Genomic DNA, 22,407 nt, shown 5'->3' with positions numbered 1-22,407 from the left:
GGTTAAAGTCTGTTTGCAAACAAAACATTAAAATACCAACTTTAAAAACTAATTTGAATAACTACTTTCTTTCAGTTGAAAATCCTTGGTTAAGTTCAATAAACACTCTAAAATAACTTATAAAATAAAGAACGGGTTGCCAGAACCTATCTTTAATAAGATAGCGAGTTTGAAAAATCCCCGTTTTTGTTCAACTTGAAATTTCTAAAAGAAAATGGGAAATTTTTCTCTATTTTACAGCTCAAAACACTCACCGCCACGATGCCAGCTGTCTATATGATCCCGTTTTCAAGTACAACTTCAATTCTATTCCAAATATGGCTGCATTCTTAATCCCAGAAAATAAAGACATTGATTATATGCTTCCTTTTATTATACAGTACATTGAAAATTTTTTCTGTCCACATATTACAAAAAAAAATTTGAAGTCTACAAAGATGCAAAAATATTCTAAGTCCATTAAACATTGGAAAACATTTCTTAGTCCACAACACAGAAATTATTCTAAATCCACACACATGATAAAAAATACTAAGTCTACAAAGGATGAGAAATTTTCTCAAGTCCACAAAAACATAAAAAATTATTCTAAGTCCACAACACATGAAAAATATACTAAGTCCACACACATGATAAAAAGACTAGCCTGGCACCACATAAAATATTCTAAGTCCACAAAGGATAAAAAATATTAAGTCCACAAATATGTAAAATTTTTTCTACACACAAGCATTAAAAATTTTTTTTAAGTCCACAAAGGATGAATAAATTTAAGTCCACATACATTATAAAATACTAAGTCCACAAAGTTGAAAATTCTTCCAAGTCTGACAAATTTAGTAATTTTCTAAGTCCACAGCGTTGATAAAAATATTCTAAGTCCAGTACATTGAAAAAATTATAAGCCCATGAACAAATAAAAATTTTTCTAAGTCCACAAGGCATGAAAACTTCTTCCAAGTCCACAAAGGATAAAAAAGAAGTCCACAAAGAAAGACATTTCTTGTCCACAAAAGATAAGGGCAATTATTCTAAGTTCACAGTGGATGCAGAAATTTTCCAAGTCCATTACGAAAAATATTCTAAGTCCACAAAGGATAAAAAAATATTCCTAAGTCCATACACATTGAAAAAATTAAGCCCACAACAAATAAAAAATTTCTAAGTCCACAAGGCATGAAAAACTTTCAAGTCCACAAAGGATAAAGCAAAAATAAGTCCACAAGAGTGACATTTTCTAAGTCCAATAAAGATAAAATTATTTCTAAGTCTATTAAAGGATGGTAAAATTTTCCAAGTCCACAAATACGAAAATATTCTAAGTTCACAAGGATAAAAAATACCAACTCCACAAAGGGTTGAACATTTCTAAGTCCACACAGGATACTTAAATTTTTTCTAAACCACAAAGGATAAAAATTTAACTCACACATTATTTTTTCTAAGTCCACACACATTGAACAAATTATTATAAGTCTGACAACAGCGCAAACAAATTTCGAAGTCTGGCTGAACTTATTAATTTCTTCTAACTCAATAATAATAATATTGAAAAAATTGATATAAACCCCATTGCGAAAAATTTCGAAGTCTACAAGCCATGAAAAATATATACTATCCACAAAGGACAACAACATTCTAAATCCACACATTATTTTTTCTAAGTCCACACACATTGAACAAATTATTATAAGTCCACAAACAAATGAATAAATTCTTTAAGTCCACAAGGCATGAAAATTTTTCCAAGTCCACAAAAGATACAAAAATACTAAGTCCACATGAACAATTTCTATGTCCACACAGGATACAAAAATATTCTAATCCACAAACATTAAAAAAAAATACCAAATACACAAAGGATAAAAATACTAAGTCCACATAGCATAAAATAATACTAAGTCCACAGAGGATAACAATTATTCTAAGTCCACACAACATAAACACATACTAAGTCCACATACATCATAAATTATTCAAAGTACACATACATTGAAAACTAATCTAAGTCCACACATGATACAAAAATATTATAAGTCCACAAACATTATAAATTATTCCAAGTCCACAAACATAATAAAATAATACTAAGCCACAAACGAAAAAAAAATTTCTATGTCCACAAAGGACAACAAATATTCAAACTCCACAACGGATAAAATAATACTAAGTCCACAAACATGAAAAACATACTAAGTCCACATACATTGAACATTATTCAAAATACACAAAGGGTAAAATAATGCTAAGTCCACAAACATCATCAATTATTCAAAGTCCACATACATTGAACATTATTCTAGGTCCACACAGGATAAAAATTACTCAAAGTCCACACAACATGAACAAGAGACTGAGTCCACATTCAAAATTATTCTATGTCCACAAACAATAAAATAATACCAAGTCCACAGAGATTGAAAATTATTCTAAGTCCACAGAGGATAAAATAATACTAAGTCCACAAAGGATAACAAATATTCAAAGTCCACAAACATCATTACAGTAATTATTCCAAGTCCACATAAATTGAACATTATTCTACGTACACAAACGATGAGAAATTTTCAAAGGATGATAAATATTCAAAGTCCACACAGGATAAAAAAGTATTCAAACTCCACAAACATTATACATTATTCGAAGTCCACAAAGGATCAAAACTATTCAAAGTCCACAAACATCATAAATTATTCAAAGTCCACACGCGATAAGAAATTAGTCAAATTCCACGAGCGTAATACGTTATTCTCGGTCCGCGTGCGTCGATAATTATTACCGGTCCTCGGACCCGACGAATGAACTTCCCAGTCCGCGCACGCGCAAAAAATATACCCAGTCCACAAAAGGCAAAACAAATTCAAAGTCGACACACATTATCAATTATTCAAAGTCCACAAAAGTTAACAATTTCAAGTCCACAAATATGAACATTATACAAAGTCCACAAAATATCTCAATTATTCAAAGTCCACATATATGCAACACATTTTCCAAGTCCACAAAACAAAATAGATTCAAACTCCACAAATAATTAACTTTCATCGACAAGAAAACATTTTTTTACGACTCCACAAATAATTCTACGACGAAAAAAAAATAACTCCGCGACTCCCGCGATTTATTGCGGCCGTTCCGATCGATTCGTACCACGCGCCAAATTCCGAGTCGACGCGGAACTCCCTTCAAATTAAAATCCATAACTACTACACAATAAAACATTTCATGCTCATCAATTTCACAAGTCCACAACATTAACTTACACTCTTCCACTATTTCCCGATATATAACTACCCAAACGCAACGCGACGATTCGCCCGACGCATTTCTACACGCGTGCACGTCGCGACTGCGTATTCAAACTAAAGACGATACGTGCATTCTCGACCTCGATGACAATTACTTTCCAAATCTAAACATAACTCCTCTTCTTAACAACAAAATTTAGTCAAATATCAACACAATATATCTACTTCACACTCACAACATATTTATAACAACACAAATAAATACAATCCAACATACACACAGCAGCAGTAATACAACCACGTATACAGGGACACAAAAACGACCAACAAAGGGCAACAAAGGGAAAGAAAGCAACAACAACAAAAAACAAACAAACGGGAATAACAACAGGATCAAGAGGAATGGGAAGGTGAGAAACAAGAAGGGAATCACAATCAAACAGAGGAGGAGGAGGAGGAGGAACAGAGGGAGAACAAGCAAAAGAATAAACAAGGAAACGAGGAAGACATAAGGCGAAGAGGAGGGGGGGGGACAAAGAGCAGGAGTAAAAGAAGGAAACAGGAAGAAGAGGAGGAGGGACAGAAGCAGGTAGGGGGGACAAAGACGAAGGGAGTCACAATGAAACGGAGGGACAAGAAACCACTCGACGAACAAAGAAACGAGGAGGACAGGGAGGCAGAGGGAAAAAACAAAAAAAGGGAGGGCTTACAAATTCAACATTGTGCTCGTATTCCTTCCCCTTCCACTTATCCTACTCGTCCACCAAATTTTTTTATTATACAAACGCCTTAACACGAGTGGAGCAACACGGAGTACACGTGAACGAGTATAAATTCATGCCAAATAAATGAAACTACTATTAACCAAAAATATATTACTGCTGCATCGCATATTTCCTTACCGGTAGATGTCGCGGTCTCAAAATAGATACCCGCGCGCATTCCACAGCTGCCCGCTCTCAAACCGACTGCCACAATTACGTAAAACCAATACACCTATCAAACCTTCCCACCATTTCAAACACATGACTCTCACCTAACTCTACTTCCAAACCATTCTTTACACATCTCGCGGGTATACTTCCCTGCGGTACCTCCGACACTTTCGTTTCTGCACCGCCTCGTCTCGATGCACATTCCCGTCTATTCTCCGTCGTCCGTATCCGCAGACGCCCGCACCCGCCGCTTTACGTACGACCCTCTCCTAAACCGGCATTCCCTAAATTCGTCGTCTCCCGTCCCGCATCAAAATGTTATTCGTTAAATCCTCTCCCGTAACCGATCGTCGCTTTCGCCGATTTCCCCGCAATTCCTCTACCGCGTGACTACTTCTTCTCTTCAAAATCCCCCTCGCATCTCTTTTTCACAATTACGCCGACTCGGTACTCGCACGTCAATTCCTTTAATGCCCTACGGAGTGTGTCGTTCCTTGTCCCCCACCGCCGTCCTTATCCCATTTTACTTTATATCTTTACTAATATATAACTACTCTCTGTCCTAAAAAACCACACCAAATAGTCATCATTTCTCCATTCTTATCAATTACCTCAACAACACCGTCTATGTCGGTCCGATCTCCCCCGTTCTTTTACTTTCGAGAGGCGCGCGTCCCCGCCGCCGCGTCGTCTCGTATTTACGCTGCCGTTATTTGCGGAGTTTGTCCCTCCACACGTGACTTTTTACGATCTATTTGCAACGTGTCTACGATGATCATCTTCAATAAATTCATTCTCGACACGTATCGACTTCCTCCGTCTTCGCGGAGTCGGTCTCTAAAAACAATACTACAAACGTTATAACAATCGTTACAAACAACACGTGCATTCATTTTACACATTACGCCGTCTTTAAAACCATCGCTATACAATAGTGATGCGCGTCCTCTTCTAAGTTGACGAGTATCTTCCCGCATTCGCGAATGTGGTATTCTTCCCGTGTTCCGGAGTATCTTCCTCGCGCGTCGACCGGCGTCTTCGTGGCGAGGCGTCTTCGTCTTCGGTTCCCGAATGTCTTCGTCCAAACCGCTCCGACGTGCCGACCGTACGATCCGTCTCGGACTCGTGTCGGCGCTCTCGTCCGCAACTGAAATGGACAAATTACTGTCAAAATATATAAACAATTATCTACTATTACAAATTAGATTAATTCCCAAACAAACTTCATCCAAGTTCATTCTTTCTACAGTATACCTATACACACTCACCCCACACAAACATATCTATACACTATTGCCAACTAAAACACACGAGCACACCCGCTGCAGTGCTCGACTACCCCGCAATTACATCCCGCGCAAATTACTTCTCCCGCTCGTGCCGCATCTCCGGAAATACCCGCGACCCCGTCGCCTAACACGAAATCAAACCGGATGCTCCTCCGCCCGTCGGTACGGCGCGCTCGTTGTCGCCGCCTCCAATACTTGACGATTATCAAAAGACATACGATATACTTATACATAACATATGATTAATTGTATGTATTCGTACCATTCACAAGAACTCGAGGAATCTATCAGACGATTGGGAAAGTCCACTCGATCCACGCCGGTGTACTTTACGACGGAATGTACGTCGTGCTCTCGAGGTCGTACCGTTGACGTCTAGCGAACGTAACTTCCGCGGAGGTCGCGTGAAAATATGCGACGACGGAGATCCGGTACGAGGATAAATGTATCGGAACTACGAGAGGTGTTGGCGGTGAACCAAAAACTACACTCGAAAGGAAATATCTCGGGTGCATCCGCGTGAACTCGATACGCCTCGTCTCCTCGGGAGACGCGTACCCGCGACGTGTACGGCGATCGGATGATCTCGCGTCCGTGTTCGAATAGTGCAATGTGTCGGAGGAGGATCAATAATTACACTTTTAAGGGAAGTGGATATACCCGCGCCACGAACGTTCGCCTTCCGTTTTAAGGGAGCGTCGCGTGTACCCGCCTCCGGCGTGCCGCGTTCCCGTTGTGACCCGCGACGTCCGTACAATAACGCCTACTTGCAATACGGTATAAAAAATAGGACATAAATACATATACCTCATCCTCCATTACAAGCTACTACATTCTTAACCCTTACACCCGAGGTGAAACTTCCACGACGTACATCTGGTCTCCCCTTTTTTGAGGGGGGAGAATTCATCTTGTTTCTCAATTTATCCCAATAGAAAGGGAGGGGGAAGTGCCAGCAGCACCCTAACCCATGGCTTATGGGTTAAACTCCCATTTTTTAATCATACTTTTCATATTGCATCCAACACTTTTAGACCAGATATGAGACCTTCAATTCTATATCTCTATGCTAAGTTAAGTACTCTCGTTATGACACTTGTAATGTCCGTCTACGCATTTTCGACGGCACCCGAGTCTCGTCGTCGGTGACATTTTCGTTTCTCCCTCGTCGTCTTTACGTTCTACTCTTTTACTCGTAAATTCCCGTCCTATTTCCTCTCGGTGATCGGTCAAAACTTCCTTCGATATTTCGACCGCGACGCGACCCCGCCGTTAATGATTCGCAGTCGGGTCGACGACGCGCCGCTTAATAAATTCTCGTCTCCCTTTAAAACCGTCGACTTACCCTACGCAATTCCTACGGACGCGCCGAGGCACGCCGCATGCGCATTCCTATTCTTCGAAGAACCGTTAAGTAAATGCCGTACACTGCGATATAAACATTACAATACGGCGTCGTCCGAGATTCTTACCCGCGACTCCCGCGTTTCGAGCGGCGTCCTCGGCCGGGGTCCGTCGAGTCGCCGGTCCGCACCGAAATGATGTTTCCGACTCCCGTCGGGCGACTCCGACCCGTGACTGCAAATGAAAAATTAAAGTTAAAAAATATACAAAGTCAATTAGGCATGTAAATTACACATGAACCCTTGACAACTAACCAAAATATCAGAGGACATTCTCTAAAGACCTGGATACATTTGCCAAACATACACTTTCCATTCGAAAATCTTACATACTTAGGCAGCTACCAAACGGGGAGATACCGCCTCCTCGGAAAATATTGGAAGCGTGACGTGTCGTCCGCGGTAGATCTCGCTGCTACGTGGCATCCCTAAAATTGTGACCGAGTCCCGGGTCGCTCGTCTGACTTTCTGCCTCCTTAACGCGCGATTGCGGGGTCTCAATTGTTTCTCTTACTACTGACAACACAACATAAATATATTGTTCCTCACTTTTCATTTTTTTCCATTTTCTATTTCTTTAAGGTTCTTTAGTATTATTGTTACATATAAACTAGGTTACCCAATATTTATGTCAATATGTTTGATTTTACTTCTGGAATAAAGCGCCACTTTCAATGCGCACCTTATGTTTTGGTTTTGTTTTTACGGACGGTCCCGAAAATATACCGGAGAGAGCGACGTCGTTTGTGTCGTCGTCCGAGCCTCTCGCGTCGTATTTCGTCGATATCCACCAAAAATGAACGCCGTAACTTCAATAATTATTATTATTACATTTTCGCCCCGATGTGGGTCGGTGACCCGTGCCCGGGTGGGCTAATTCCCATAAAAAAAATACGTATTATTTATTTATTTGGCACTTTCCGTACGTACGAGTGTCGACGAAATTAATCTGCCGTGATTTACGCGATCTCGTTTCTTGCGCACTTTCCGCGGGTCGCCGATTCGACGCGTACCCTCGTTCTACTCCGGGGGTCGAGTGGCCTCGGGTAGTCTCGTGGGCCCTTACGGATGCACGTCGAATACCCGACGACGACCGCTCCTGAATTTCGACGAGACGTTTCGTCGAACGCCGTTCCGGACCGTACTCTCGAACGCGACTGCGAGTGGCCTCGGACCAAACCCCGCGCCTCCTAAAATGCAGGCGAGCGAGGCTTCGGTCTGCGTGCTCGCCGATCGCCGCAATACGACACTAATTAAAACGCTGTGCACTGTATGGCAAGTCTACCCTACAATGAATCCCCAAATCTGCCGTATCAAACATTCACTTGCCTAAAACGGTTAGCACAAACACATCCACCCGGGCAAAAGAGGCGACTTCAATAGACTACTCTCGTTACCGACGACGAAATGTGCGGCGGAGGAGCCGCGCGCTCGGTCCGTGGGCGTCGAACCCGAGCGTTCCATTCGTCGCGGGCCGCGGTTCCACCGGAAGATGCCGTTCCTTAATTTCTGCAACGTGAACGCCCGTCCTCCCAATTTCTCGCACGGCGACCGCCGGACGCGACCGCCCGCAGATGCCCTCCGGGTCCCACGCCACCCAAAAAAACCCACCCGACAGTGGCGTACGAGTATTCTACGTGCGTCGCCGCGTTCGTTCTCCCGCCAATTCTCGACCCTGCGCATTTCGATGCGTTTTCCATTGAAGGACTAGGGTGTGGTTACCAAATTATTTGTTCCTCTAATTGACAAATAGACAACTTATAAACCCTTCTTCACACTCACACTTTCTAATTATAGTCTTATTTTATAGCAAACTCCAATAAACTTATCTAATATTTAGCCCATTAATATCAACACTAATAACTGGTCACTTCGACTAAGTGTGTGTAGTGTAATTGTAATCACACAAAATGTTACATTATTAATAAGGTGACCATCATATACTATAAAACTTATTAAATAAACCAATAAAACACAAGTGGAAGGAACGAGAGGTGGTAGGAGAGAGAGGTGGTATGTGGAGGGAAGGGATAGAGGGGTGGCGGAAGGATAATAGATAAGGAAAGGAAGAGTGGTACGTGAAGAAAGGGAGGGGGGACAAATGGTGGGATAGAGGGGTGGAAGGGAAAGGAAGAGTGGTAAGTGGAGGGAGGGATACATTTAGCTGGAGGAAGGGAGAGGAGGTAGGTGGAGGGAGGAAGCAATGGTAGGTAGAGGGAACAAGGGGTGGTAGGTGGAGGGAGGAAGGGGTGGTAGGTGGATGGAAGAAGGGGTGGTATGTGGAGGGAAGGGGAGGTGGTAGATGAATGGAAGAGGGGTCATATGTAGAGGGAGGGGTGGTACAGTCATCGGACTACCCGTTAATCTTTAACGTCGAGTGCCGGAGCGTGTCGCCGCCGTCGTTTTGGGGGTCGACCGTCGGGCAAGTTTTAGCATTCTTACTTAATGAAATACCGTACAGTATTACCCCGCCTAACGTGTTTTTTCATATACGCGGTGCCTCGCCAGAGCTGAACTTTCACTTAACACGGATTTTTTCCACATATACGAGGTGAGTGTCCGGCTCGAGACGCTATTTTTAGATTTGCCCCACCCGCCACCCTGCCTGACTGCCTGTTTTAGCTCATAAAATTCATACAAATTACCCGGCCAGAAAATAATTTACATTGCTGGAATTCTTATAATTTGGTGATCATTTTGAATATAAACATCATATATTTTGCATTAGACATACAAATTTTAGATAAAATGTTTTCTCTAGTAAATATGTTATCTTTTGTGCAAAATATATGACATTTATATTCAAAATATTCCTGGTCTTACAAAGAATCCAGCAATGTCAATTATATTATCCTAACTTTAGTTTGAGGTATTATTTATTACTAAAAAGTTAAATATTCTGGTTTCCCCACACATCTCCTTGGGACGGTTGGTGGGGGGTGGGGGGGAGGGAGGGACCGACCGACCATCTGTTACCCCGTGAAGAATTTTTTTTTTTTTTATTAACTGAAGATATTTGTTTTAGCTCATAAAATTCATACATATTACCCGGTCAGAATATAATTTACATTGCTGGAATTCTTATAATTTGGTGATCATTTTGAATATAAACATCATATATTTTGCATTAGACATACAAATTTTAGATAAAATGTTTTCTCTAGTAAATATGTTATCTTTTGTGCAAAATATATGATATTTATATTCAAAATATTCCTGGTCTTACAAGGAATCCAGCAATGTCAATTATATTATCCTAACTTTAATCTGAGGTATTATTTAATACAAAATGTTAAAATTTAGTTTTTTCACCCAACATCTCTTGAAGGGAGGATTGGTGGGGGGTGGGGGGAAGGGTTGGGACTGACCGCCGGTTGGAAGAGGGGGGTAGGCAAGGTGGGGTACTTTGATTGACAGATAGTGTCGTGAAGAATATATTTTTTTTATTAACTGAAGATATTTGTTTTAGCTCATAAAATTCATACAAATTACCCGGCCAGAATATAATTTACATTGCTGGAATTCTTATAATTTGGTGATCATTTTGAATATAAACATCATATATTTTGCATTAGACATACAAATTTTAGATAAAATGTTTTCTCTAGTAAATATGTTATCTTTTGTGCAAAATATATGATATTTATATTCAAAATATTCCTGGTCTTACAAGGAATCCAGCAATGTCAATTATATTATCCTAACTTTAATCTGAGGTATTATTTAATACAAAATTTTAAAATTTATTTTTTTCACCCAACATCTCTTGAAGGGAGGATTGGTGGGGGGTGGGGGGGAGGGTTGGGACTGACCGCCGGTTGGAAGAGGGGGGGAGGCAAGGTGGGGTACTTTGATTGACAGATAGTGTCGTGAAGAATATTTTTTTTTTATTAACTGATGATATTTGTTTTAGCTCATAAAATTCATACAAATTACCCGGCCAGAATATAATTTACATTGCTGGAATTCTTATAATTTGGTGATCATTTTGAATATAAACATCATATATTTTGCATTAGACATACAAATTTTAGATAAAATGTTTTCTAGTAAATATGTTATCTTTGCAAAATATATGACATTTATATTCAAAATATTCCTGGTCTTACAGGAATCCAGCAATGTCAATTGTATTATCCTAACTTTAGTTTGAGGTATTATTTATTAAAATTTAGTGGTTTTTCCCCAAAATTTCTCAGAGAGGAAGAGCCAGCAGTGTAGTGTGAGAAGAGGGAGGAGTTGAGTCCATTATATGAGTGGACATTAACTTGACGACTGTATTTCTATTTCTCTTGTATTAGTGTATGTACCATCATAAAAATTAAGATGTTATTTTTACTACAACATAGTTATGTGTCTTCAAAAGTGGAGTTTGGGGTCGGGCTGGTTTCTATTGGAATTAATCCCATATGTTCTGTTGTTCACTTAACGAGGACCCTCTGGGTTCTATTGACGCTTCGTACAATTGGGTACAACACATTACAAATACACGTATAATATGACCTTAAGCTAAAATAACTATTGACTGAGCTTTAGTTATAGCATCCATAAACGTAGAAAAACACGTACGATATTCTCGACGATCGTCTTACGTCGGAGAGCGGCACTCGCCGACCCGTCTCCGGAGCGGCGATCCACGGTCGTTCTTCGTGTCCGTCTCCCGGATCGCGCTTCCGCTGCCGTTGCCCGAGGCGACTTCTTCTGTGGGTTAAGTTTGTTATGTGAATGCTGCCTGCATTTAATAATTATACTGCACTACATCTATACAACCATTGCATAGGGTATTAAAAATCAATCGTAATGCCCTCATAAAATATCGTGTTGATAATTTTTAATTTCTATCGTGTACCGGCGAGCAGAGCGTCGAGTAGCCGGAGGCGTGTCCCGGGCCGACGGCGAGACGACACCCTACGTGATGGAACTACTCTGCGATCGTATCTAGTCTATTGCTAGAAAATGCAATACGCTGCACGCGAGACCGAGTAAACGGATACTTCTCGCAGACGACGACGGACCGTACGACTGCGCCACAGAGGCCGAATCTCGAGCGGTCGGCGACGGACCGCCGTCGACGGACGCGCGCGATAAAAATCGCCACGACTATTAACCGAACGTAGAAACGGCACGCCGACGTCGACGACCCGACGGCATTCTCGAATATTACGATCGACCTCTCTTCGTCGCCGACGCACGTACGGTACGACGTCGATGCGACGCGAGACGCATTCCTAGAGAGCTAATAGCTTTAAACCAAATTCGGACTCAATTAAAGTGGTTTCAATGGAACAATTTACTCTGGTACTCGAGACAAACGCAAAATACTAAAAAGACCGAGTATACCCAAATGCACCTCGGCCCATCTCCTACAAAACGTCGTTTTTGGTGGCGTCGCGTTAAAACGGACGCTCGTAAATCGACGCGGCTAAAATCGTGAGACGCGAAATGGCCCGTTTACTCGTGATCGGATTCCTGGCGGTTGATGCCAAGGTCTAGAGCTTATTTATTTATCTGTCCTTAACAGTGACTTTCAGTTTTTCTTTTATGAAATATCACTAAACTGACTTGGAATAGAATTAACATTGCTGGAATTCTTATAAAAATGTGATTACTTTCAATAGAAACATGCTATAGCTCACATACAAATTTTACTTGTAACTAATTTTATTACAAAGGGCTACAAATTTTTATGTCTTGTGCTAAATATACAACGTTTATGTTAAAATTATTAGCCGTCTTATAACGATTTTAGCAATGCAAATAAAATTCTCCTAACTTTGGTCTGTGACATTATTTAAGATAAAGCCCGGCGACACCGACGGTCGGCGCCCGGGTCTGTGGCGCGTTTTTTCCCGGCCGGGAAATGACCCGGGTCGATATAATTGACGTTGTTGGGATTCTTGGAACGTACCGATTAATATGTATATAAACGTGCTATAATTTCCACTAGACATAACAATTTTAGTACAAGAAAACTCCAGCTTTGCACTAAGGTCAATTATTTCTTTTAGTATGGTGTGTGCATGTAAATGGATGAAAATAAATGAAGAAATTCATGTAAATCTACCCAAAAATACAGTTGAAACACTTTATATTATAAAATGTACTACAGTACTGTACACTAATGTACAACAATTTTTATCTCTTGAGCAAAATATATGACGTTTACATTCAAATGATTGGCTGTCTTGCAAGGATTCCAGCAATGCAAATTATAATCTCCTAACTTTAGTCTGAAATATTATGTAAGATAAAAACTGTAAGCCTAAAACCCTGGCTGAACAGATGGGGGAGAGGAAGGAGAGAGTTAAGACGATACGTTTGACAGTTTGAGCCGAAGGTCTCTCTGTGTTTATTTAACGGTCCTACTAAGCTTCTCTCATTTTAAAATGCCAGTGAAATGACCTGGTACAATATAATTAACATTGCTGGGATTCTTGTAACATACTGATTAATTTGAATATAGACATGCTGTAATTTGCAAAACAATTTTGGTACCGTAATCAAATTAGTACGAGAACGCTCCGGCTTTGCACCGAGGTCGTTTATTTCTTTTACGTTTCTTTTATTATGGTGTGTGCATGTAAATGGATGAAAATAAATTAAGAAATTGATATAAATCTACCCAAAAATACAGTTGAAAAACTTTATATTATAAAATGTACTACAATTTTTATATCTTCAACAAAATATATATATAATGTTAATATTCAAATTATTGGCTGTCTTGCAAGGATTCCAGCTATGCAAATTGTAATCCCCTAACTTTAGTCTGAGATATTATATAAAATAAACACCTTAAAGCATAAAGTTATCACCAATGTTTTGTCTGGGAACACAAGGAGGGAGGTAGCCAGCGAGCATGGGAAGAAGGGGGAGAGGGGAAGTGAGGTGACGGAGTGTCTTTATTTATTTGAGATAAGATTTGACAGTTGGCGCTGAAGGCCTGCCCGAGTGTTTATTTATCATTACTTGAGAGTGACTAAGCTCTTCTCATAATTTGCCACCCAAACGACCTGGGTGAATATAACTTACATTGCTGGGATTCTTGTAAGATGGTATTTGAATATCTGTATAAACAATCTATATTTGCCATAGACATAACAATTTAAGTACCGTGATCGTTTAGTACACGTACGGTACGGGTTTGCACTTAGGTCCGTTGTTAACCGAGGGACCGCCGTATTGCAGTGTACTTATACTGTACAATATTGACTAAATTCACTAGATAACGTACATAACTAACGGTTGGTAAAACTTGTCGAGTCTCTCGGCACGAATGGCACGTGTTAGCGCTTGCGTCTCCCGTCGCGGAAGTCCGTTTTCTCTCGCTTCGGGATGCCCGAGTCCATTTTCTCTTAATCTTAGAGTGCAGTGCACCGGAGACTTCGTTATTCCTGGGTAATGACACAGAATTTGAAATTGCAACCCCAATTGCAACTGGGGTTGCAATTGTCGAGGCAACTAGGTATGTCCGATTACAGCAAATGTGTTATTGTCAATTTGTAGGTGAAAGATTTTATCCTCAATAGATGTAGGTTAACATTACACCTGTCTCCGTCAGGGGGTCCTGGAGTGGCGGTCCAGCAGGCGTCACGGAAGTGTTTTTTCGAGGGGGAGGGGGCACAGACGTATATGCTATTGGACGTTAACCGGCGCACGACCGTATATTTTTTTGAAAGATGCAAATCCTCCGAGGATTCGCATCGCACGTCACGCGAATTCGGATTGCGTGTCGTAAATGGACGCCGACGCCGTGCCGGTCATTACTGGTGTAATGATTGATTGTCAGACCAAAGCTTACAGCCCAGAATTATGTCACATATAACAGCAAGCACACTACAGACCTCGTGGTACCACCACATTCCGGGTTGACACGCCTCACGTCGACCCTAGGGACTTGACCTCGCCGCTAATGACGTGATTTAGCCGGGTGCCCTACAACCTCGCCTAACCAAGACACCTGGGCAGGACCACACCTGCACACAGCTATCCAGATCTAACCAGTTTAGTGATAATCGGTTAGAGGCCAAGAGCAGGTTGGGCCGACCCCATATAAAGGCCCTACAGTCCCGTCCACCATCATTCTCGTCATACTGATTCTCATTCTGGTTGCTGTCATCTCTCTCCCGTTCGGGTCGTCACTCGGTTCGCTGAGCAGAGTCACGCACGTCCCCTCCCCGGGTCGGGAGGGGGACTTCCCGACCAGACCACGGCATCGCCAGCTAAGCGGGTTCTCCCGTAGGAGGCAGCCCAGTCAGCACTCGCTGGGCCTACGTCAGGGTACACGTGAGTCTTGTCAGAACGTCCTAGGGTGAGTTACCTACTGTGGGAAGTGTATTCATTCGGGTGTGTCCGAGAGTCGGTGTCGAGTAACGTAAAACATAATGTGTTAGTACCCCGATATAATCGTAATATTAATGTGTCCATGTCATTGACTGAATTAAAGTATCGAAGAGGTGTTTAACAAGTTGTCCCTTTAAGAAGTGATATATGTGTATTGACACACGAGATAAGATCAGCGTATTGACGCTGAGTAAATAACATCCCGGCCACGCTACCAAGTTTCCTATCTTTACATCCCTACTCTCTATTCTTCCTACTTATATGTAATTCTCTTCTCTGTGAGCATCTCATTACACTGGGATCTTACGTCAAATGAACCGAGGAATTATCGGAAAGACGCGACGGGGCGAGAGGTGCTATTATTAGCCTTCGCGACGAGGGTATGCGCAACGCTCGAATAACTCGGCAGAATGGGGCGAGCGAACCCTCGGGCATCGCCGCGGGTTACCCGCCACGAAACGACCGGCGACGAGCCGATTTCAAATCTTATTTTGGCAGATTCCATTTACACCGATATACTGTATATTGCTGTAGCTGTTCACTCTAATATCAACTACTATTTGCTTAGTCACTCCTCATAAATCGTACGTGTCGTCGACGACCGTATTCTGCAACTCGGTACGAATGAAACGGTCACTACGACACGGTGGTGAAATGTCCGCCTCGAGGTCCGTCTCGGTTGTGATCCGAAACTCTTCCATTTAAAGTATATATCCATGCTATTGTAATCCTCAGTCAGGGGCTTCTTTACATATGCCTTGCTTCTACCCAGCACAATACATACATTAATAGAGCTTAATGGATTTCTTGTTATAGTAAAGCATATACTGTACGGTTGTATGTCACACGAGGATGACTCCCTCTCTCGCTACCCGCTGTCTATGGCTGTTGCTCGTATAGTGACCGGACGTACCTGTACCATTTTATGCTGATGCACTGGAGATCACATCAAAGTATTTCACCCAGCGTTTCAAATTTTACCGCTAGAAAATCCATCGATACTTTTTGGAGACTACATAATTGGGGGGGAATTTTTTTCATTGAAGAAAAGTATCTTGGCTTTTATAATGTGAGTCTATAGGTATACTGATTCGATTTACCATAGGTTTTTATAAGACACCGTACTCTTATAAACTGGGGAATACCTGTACAACTTTCCTAACATTCAAAGTACCACAACAATATTAAATACAATACCACAGACTACTTGAGGTCCAGTTAGCTTCAGGTCCAGTTAGGTCCAGTTAACTTTATATCCAGCCAACTTCATTCTAGTTCACATCAGGTCCACTTTAGGCAGTGATGGAGAAAGTACCTGAAAATATTACTTAAGATAAAGTACTGCACTGTTGATATGCAAACATTCAATATAAGTACTAGGTACTGTAGTCTTCTTCAAAACTATGCAAATAAAAGTTTCATGAACTGAATTGAAACATACAAGCAGAAAAAGGTATAAAAAGTTGTACTACAGCATTTGTAAAGAATCACAATTAATAAACAATGACATTATGTTTTGAAAACGAAGCTTAAAGTTATTAATATACTGTACTGTACTTAAAAAAACACGAAATAAACACACATTCAAAATTGGGTATGGGATGGAAAACGTGAATCTTGGCCGCAGTTTTGAGAGGTCCCGTACCGCCGACGCCAATGGGAAGTGACTTTAGACACAAACATTTACATAAATGTCCACTTTTATATGATTACTGTACAAGTGCACTTAAATACAAGTCCTCTAATACGCTCGGCTCGTACGCCCGACGACACGATGCGAAGTGACGACGTCGGTCTTGCCTCCCGCGGGTCGGCGGCGGCGTTTCTCCGTTTGCCGTTAACGGCGTCGTATGCGAGACCGGACGGGTCTGTACGGTCGAGTCTCCACTTGTCGTACCGAGATGTGTTGTTGGTCCTTGAAGTGTCCTGGAAATGTCACCAATAGCTATATAATACACAACACTGTAAAACTATTATAATATAGGCAGGGATTATCTGACCGGAACTCGGCACAATAACCGCCGGTTATTTGACGGAGATCTAAAATAAAACTAAATCCTCTTGTCAACACAAATTATACAATTAAATAATACCATAATGTAATGACTTGTTTAATGCCCCCAACCATCCCGACTACAATCCCATTAAAATCCCATACGATCCCCGCAGGTCCGGGTAAAATGGCCGACGGTTATTTGGCCCAGAATCCGGGTCAAATAACAACTTTGTATTAAAAATAAACATTACTTATTAGTTTAACACCACATGGAGAAACCGATTACTCAAATAGGTTACGTAAAGTTGAAATTATCTTTTCCCAACGGTTTTTATGGATATTTTGAACGATTATGACTTTTGGAAAATAGATGCACGGCCAAAACGATAATTTTACCAGTATTTATTTGGATTTTTTCTAATAAATTTATATGATCTTAATTTCCTTACACTAACAAAAACAATGAATCTTCCAAAAAAGTTACTTTCAACATGAAGTGTTAAAAAAAAACATTGAAAACCCTACCTAACCTAATCTAATCTAAATTAACCTAACTTCTTGCGATGGACGAGCAAAAATTTAATCGGCATACCCGGTTTCGCACAGTCCAATAGTGTTTACATTTCGTGGACGCGACCGACGTAGAACGAAACTGCGACGATGTCGACGGATTCTCATCGTGCTGCCGGGAGAAATGCACAATTTTGCGGGATTTATTCTTTAAATCTCTTTTGTTCGAATTTCACATAATCTGCTGTGACCAAACAGAGGACAGTGCAAATCTATTGCGATATTTATGCAGGAGCAAAAGCTTTTTTCTAGATATATTTAAGCCTCCCTCGTGACCTAAACGTTCAAGACGAGAACTGACTCGCCGACAAAACATCAAAACAAAAACTAAAACATTAAAGAAAAAACTTTTTCGGTTATCACTAGTTAAATACAGCTACTCCTCGACTTTCGACATACGACCGCCTCGGTCGTACCAAAATGTTGTCAAATTATGTACGGTGACCCCTCGTTTAACGAACGCCTCGGATAACGTAATTTCGATTAACGAACTGCCTTCCATAAGGATCTTCAATTCGGTTAACGAAAAAAAATTCGGTTAACGAAGTTCTTACGAACCGACCTCAACATGTTTTCGCTTGCACTGACCGGGCAACCAGCTTTAGTATCAGTCCGCCAATACATTAATCGGTTCTAGGGCTTAAATTCCTTACGATTTTAGTAAATATCAAGAAGTTTATACTATTCAATAATTTTAAAAGTTTAATATTCAATTTTTTAGTCATTTTAACAATTATTGAACATAATTGAAGGTAAAGTGACTCGTTTAATGCGCGGCATCCAGCCTCCTAACACAGCAAACAGGAGTTAGTCTCTCTCTGTTTTCACTGGAGGTAACATCTTCCTTGAGACTCTCTTCATCTAAACGCTTTTTTTCTGTGTTTCCAAGCAAATTATTGGTCATTTTGAAATATATTTTACATATTGACAATATATAATGCAGTGCAGTGTTGATTTAAAGAAAATAATCTTGAAATACACCAAGAGAACTAAAATTTTATGGGTGAAATGGTGCCATGGGGTGACTTCTCTTCTTCCTTCTCCTCCACCCCATTCTAAATCCCATCATCATCATCATCATCCAGGAGCCTTCTACATACACACCTCAAAGTAAGTGAACTTTTCTACCATTTTTGTTGAATTTAGGAAATTTTTGGTGAGCTGGAACCAATTGCCCAAAAACCCCATTGAAACAATGGTTTGGGTTATGAACGACCTTCTGGAACGGATTGAGTTCGTTAGCGGAGAGGAATCACTGTATTTTTGAATGCTGGCCGTAAGAGTGAGAGTTCTCGTGGTGCCGAGAAGAAGAATTGACACCCGTTTTAGATTTTCTATGTACGGTATTATTTTCGACTTGCGACCCGGTTGCCGGTCCCTAACCCCGTCGTCAGTCGGGGACCGACTGTACCGTAATGTGCTGGGTATATACCGTGGTACCCAGCCGCGGTCAATAAAACCCAGAGGGTACCATGTTAAGTGAAAACCACACTAAGTGAACAACAGAACATATGGGATTAATTCCAATAGAAACTGGCCCATCCCCAAACTCCACTTTTTCCGACACAATACCTATGTTCTAGTAAAAATAACATCTTAATTTTATGATGGTACATGCACACAATTAATACTTAAGAGAAATAGAGAAATACAGTCGCCAAGTTAATGTCCATTCAAATAATGGACTCAACTCCCTCCCCCTCTCTCACACAACACTGCTGGCTCTTCCCTCTCTGAGAAACTTTTTGGGGAAAACCACTAAATTTTAATAAATAATACCTCAAACTAAAGTTAGGATAATACAATTGACATTGCTGGATTCCTTGTAAGACCAGGAATATTTTGAATACAAATGTCATATATTTTGCACAAAAAATAACATATTTACTCAGAATAAACTTTATATCTAAAATTTGTATGTCTAATGCAAAATCTATGATCTTTATATTCAAAATGATCACCAAATTGTAAGAATTCCAACAATGTAAATTATATTCTGGCCGGGTAATTTGTATGAATTTTATGAGCTAAAACAAATATCTTCAGTTAATAAAAAAAAAATATTCTTCACGACACTATCTGTCAATCAAAGTACCCCACCTTGCCTCCCCCCCTCTTCCAACCGCGCAGTCAGTCCCAACCCTCCCCCCCACCCCCCACGAATCCTCCCTTCAAGAGATGTTGGGTGAAAAACTAAATTTTAACATTTAGTATTAAATAATACCTCAGAATAAAGTTAGGATAATATAATTGACATTGCTGGATTCCTTAAGACCAGGAATATTTTGAATATAAATGTCATATATTTTGCACAAAAGATAACATATCTACTCAGAGTAAACATTATATCTAAAATTTGTATGTCTAATGCAAAATCTATGATGTTTATATTCAAAATGATCACCAAATTGTAAGAATTCCAGCAATATAAATTATATTCTGGCCGGGTAATTTGTATGAATTTTAGGAGCTAAAAAAAATATCTTCAGTTAATAATAAAAAAAAAATATTCTTCTTATGGTAACAGATGGTCGGTCAGTCGGTCCCTCCCCCCCACCCCCCACCAACCCTCCCCACCAGATGTGTGGGAAAACCAGAATATTTACCTTTTTAGTAATAAATAATACCTCAAACTAAAGTTAGGATAATATAATTGACATTGCTGGATTCCTTGTAAGCCCAGGAATATTTTGAATACAAATGTCATATATTTTGCACAAAAAATAACATATTTACTCAGAGTAAACATTATATCTAAAATTTGTATGTCTAATGCAAAATCTATGATGTTTATATTCAAAATGATCATCATATTGTAAGAATTCCAGCAATGTAAATTATATTCTGGCCGGGTAATTTGTATGAATTTTATGAGCTAAAACAGGCAGGTGGCAGGGGCAAACCTAAAATAGCTCTCGAGCCGACACTGAGCGAGATACGTGAAAAACCCATCGCAAAAACCCGCTATGAAAGTTCAGCTTTCTGCGAGGCACCACGATAATGCGGAAATCACGCTTAAGCAAAAACCGTGTTAAGCGGGTATTACTGTACAGTTTTATGATGGTACATACACAGTTAATACTTAGAGAAATAAATAAATTCCTTCAAGTTAATGTCCATTCAAATAATGGACACGACTCCTCCCCCCTCACACACTACACTCGCTGGCTCTTCCCTCTGAGAAATTTTGGAAAACCAGTATAGTAATAAATAATACCTCAAACTAAAGTTGGATAATATAATTGACATTGCTGGATTCCTTGAAGAGGAATATTTTGAATATAAATGTCATATATTTTTCACAAAAGATAACATATTTACTCAGAGTAAACATTACATCTAAAATTTATATGTCTAATGCAAAATCTATGATGTTTATATTCAAAATGATCATCAAATTGTAAAATTCCAGCATTGTAAATTATGTTCTGGCGGTAATTTGTATGAATTTTATGAGCTAAAACAAATATCTTCAGTTAATAAAAAAAAATATTCTTCCGACACTATCTGTCAATCAAAGTACCCCACCTTGCCTCCTCCCCTCTTCCAACCGAGCCAGATGATCAATCCGTCCCAACCCTCCTCCCCACCCCCACCAACCCTCCCTTCAAGAAAGGGTGGGTGAAAAACTAGATTTTAACATTTAGTATAAAATAATACCTCAGATTAAAGTTAGGATAATATAATTGACATTGCTGGATTCCTTGTAAAACCAGGAATATTTTGAATATAAATGTCATATATTTTGCACAAAGAAAATATATTTACTCAGAGTAAACATTATACCTAAAAATTTTATGTCTAATGCAAAATATATGATGTTTATATTCAAAATGATCATCAAATTGTAAGAATTCCAGCAATGTAAATTATATTCTGACTGAGTACTTTGTATGAATTTTATGAGCTAAAACAAATATCTTTAGTTAATAAAAAAAATATTCTTCACACATGCCAGGTGGCGGTCACCAGTCCTCCCTACCCCCACCAACCCTCCCTACCAGATAAATGTGTGGGAATACCAGACTGTTTACCTTTTTAGTAATAAACAATAAATCAGACTACAGTTAGGATAATATAATTGACATTGCTGGATTCCTTGTAAGACCAGGAATATTTTGAATATAAATGTCATATATTTTGCACAAAAGATAACATATTTACTCAGAGTAAACATTATATCTAAAATTTGTATGTCTAATGCAAAATCTATGATGTTTATATTCAAAATGATCATCAAATTGTAAGAATTCCAGCAATGTAAAATTTATTCTGGCGGATAATTTGTATGAATTTTATGAGCTAAATAAAAAATTATACTTCACCCAGCGTGAGGGTACACCCACGGCGGAATGTGAGCATCCTGGGTTCTGGCAGGGCACCGCGTAGCGTGGAAAGAAGCGGAATGTGGGACGCGTAAGTGAGGGTTGACTGTAGTTTATTTTCAGTATACAGTGGTCCCTCGGTTAAGGCACAATCCGCTCCAGCAGGTTGCTCGTTAACCAATCTCGTTAACCGAAACCATTGTTTCAATGGGTTTTGGGTAGTGGTTCCAGCTCACCGATTGTAAATTCAACAAAAAGGTAGAAAAGTTCACTTACTTTGAGGTGTGTATGTAAGCTC

General features: G+C 40.0%; 1 long non-coding RNA gene across 2 annotated transcripts; it reads right to left on the bottom strand.

Moving 5' to 3' along the window:
* Window positions 1-1,911: 1,911 nt before the first annotated feature.
* On the bottom strand, window positions 1,912-16,456 carry LOC121867929. Of its 2 annotated transcripts, XR_006089270.1 has the most exons (4): window positions 16,416-16,456; window positions 11,445-11,576; window positions 6,945-7,050; window positions 1,912-5,330 (listed from the first exon to the last, which is right to left on the bottom strand). It is a non-coding gene; the product is annotated as an uncharacterized LOC121867929 (long non-coding RNA). The 2 variants fall into 2 exon arrangements; XR_006089269.1 differs by lacking the exon at window positions 16,416-16,456 and having other exon boundaries at window positions 1,913-5,330; window positions 11,445-12,892.
* Window positions 16,457-22,407: the final 5,951 nt, after the last annotated feature.

Source organism: Homarus americanus, unplaced genomic scaffold (genome assembly GCF_018991925.1).
Source record: "Homarus americanus isolate GMGI-L3 unplaced genomic scaffold, GMGI_Hamer_2.0 scaffold37032, whole genome shotgun sequence".
NCBI lineage: Eukaryota > Metazoa > Arthropoda > Malacostraca > Decapoda > Nephropidae > Homarus > Homarus americanus.
This window is presented reverse-complemented; position numbering and strand designations above follow the sequence as displayed.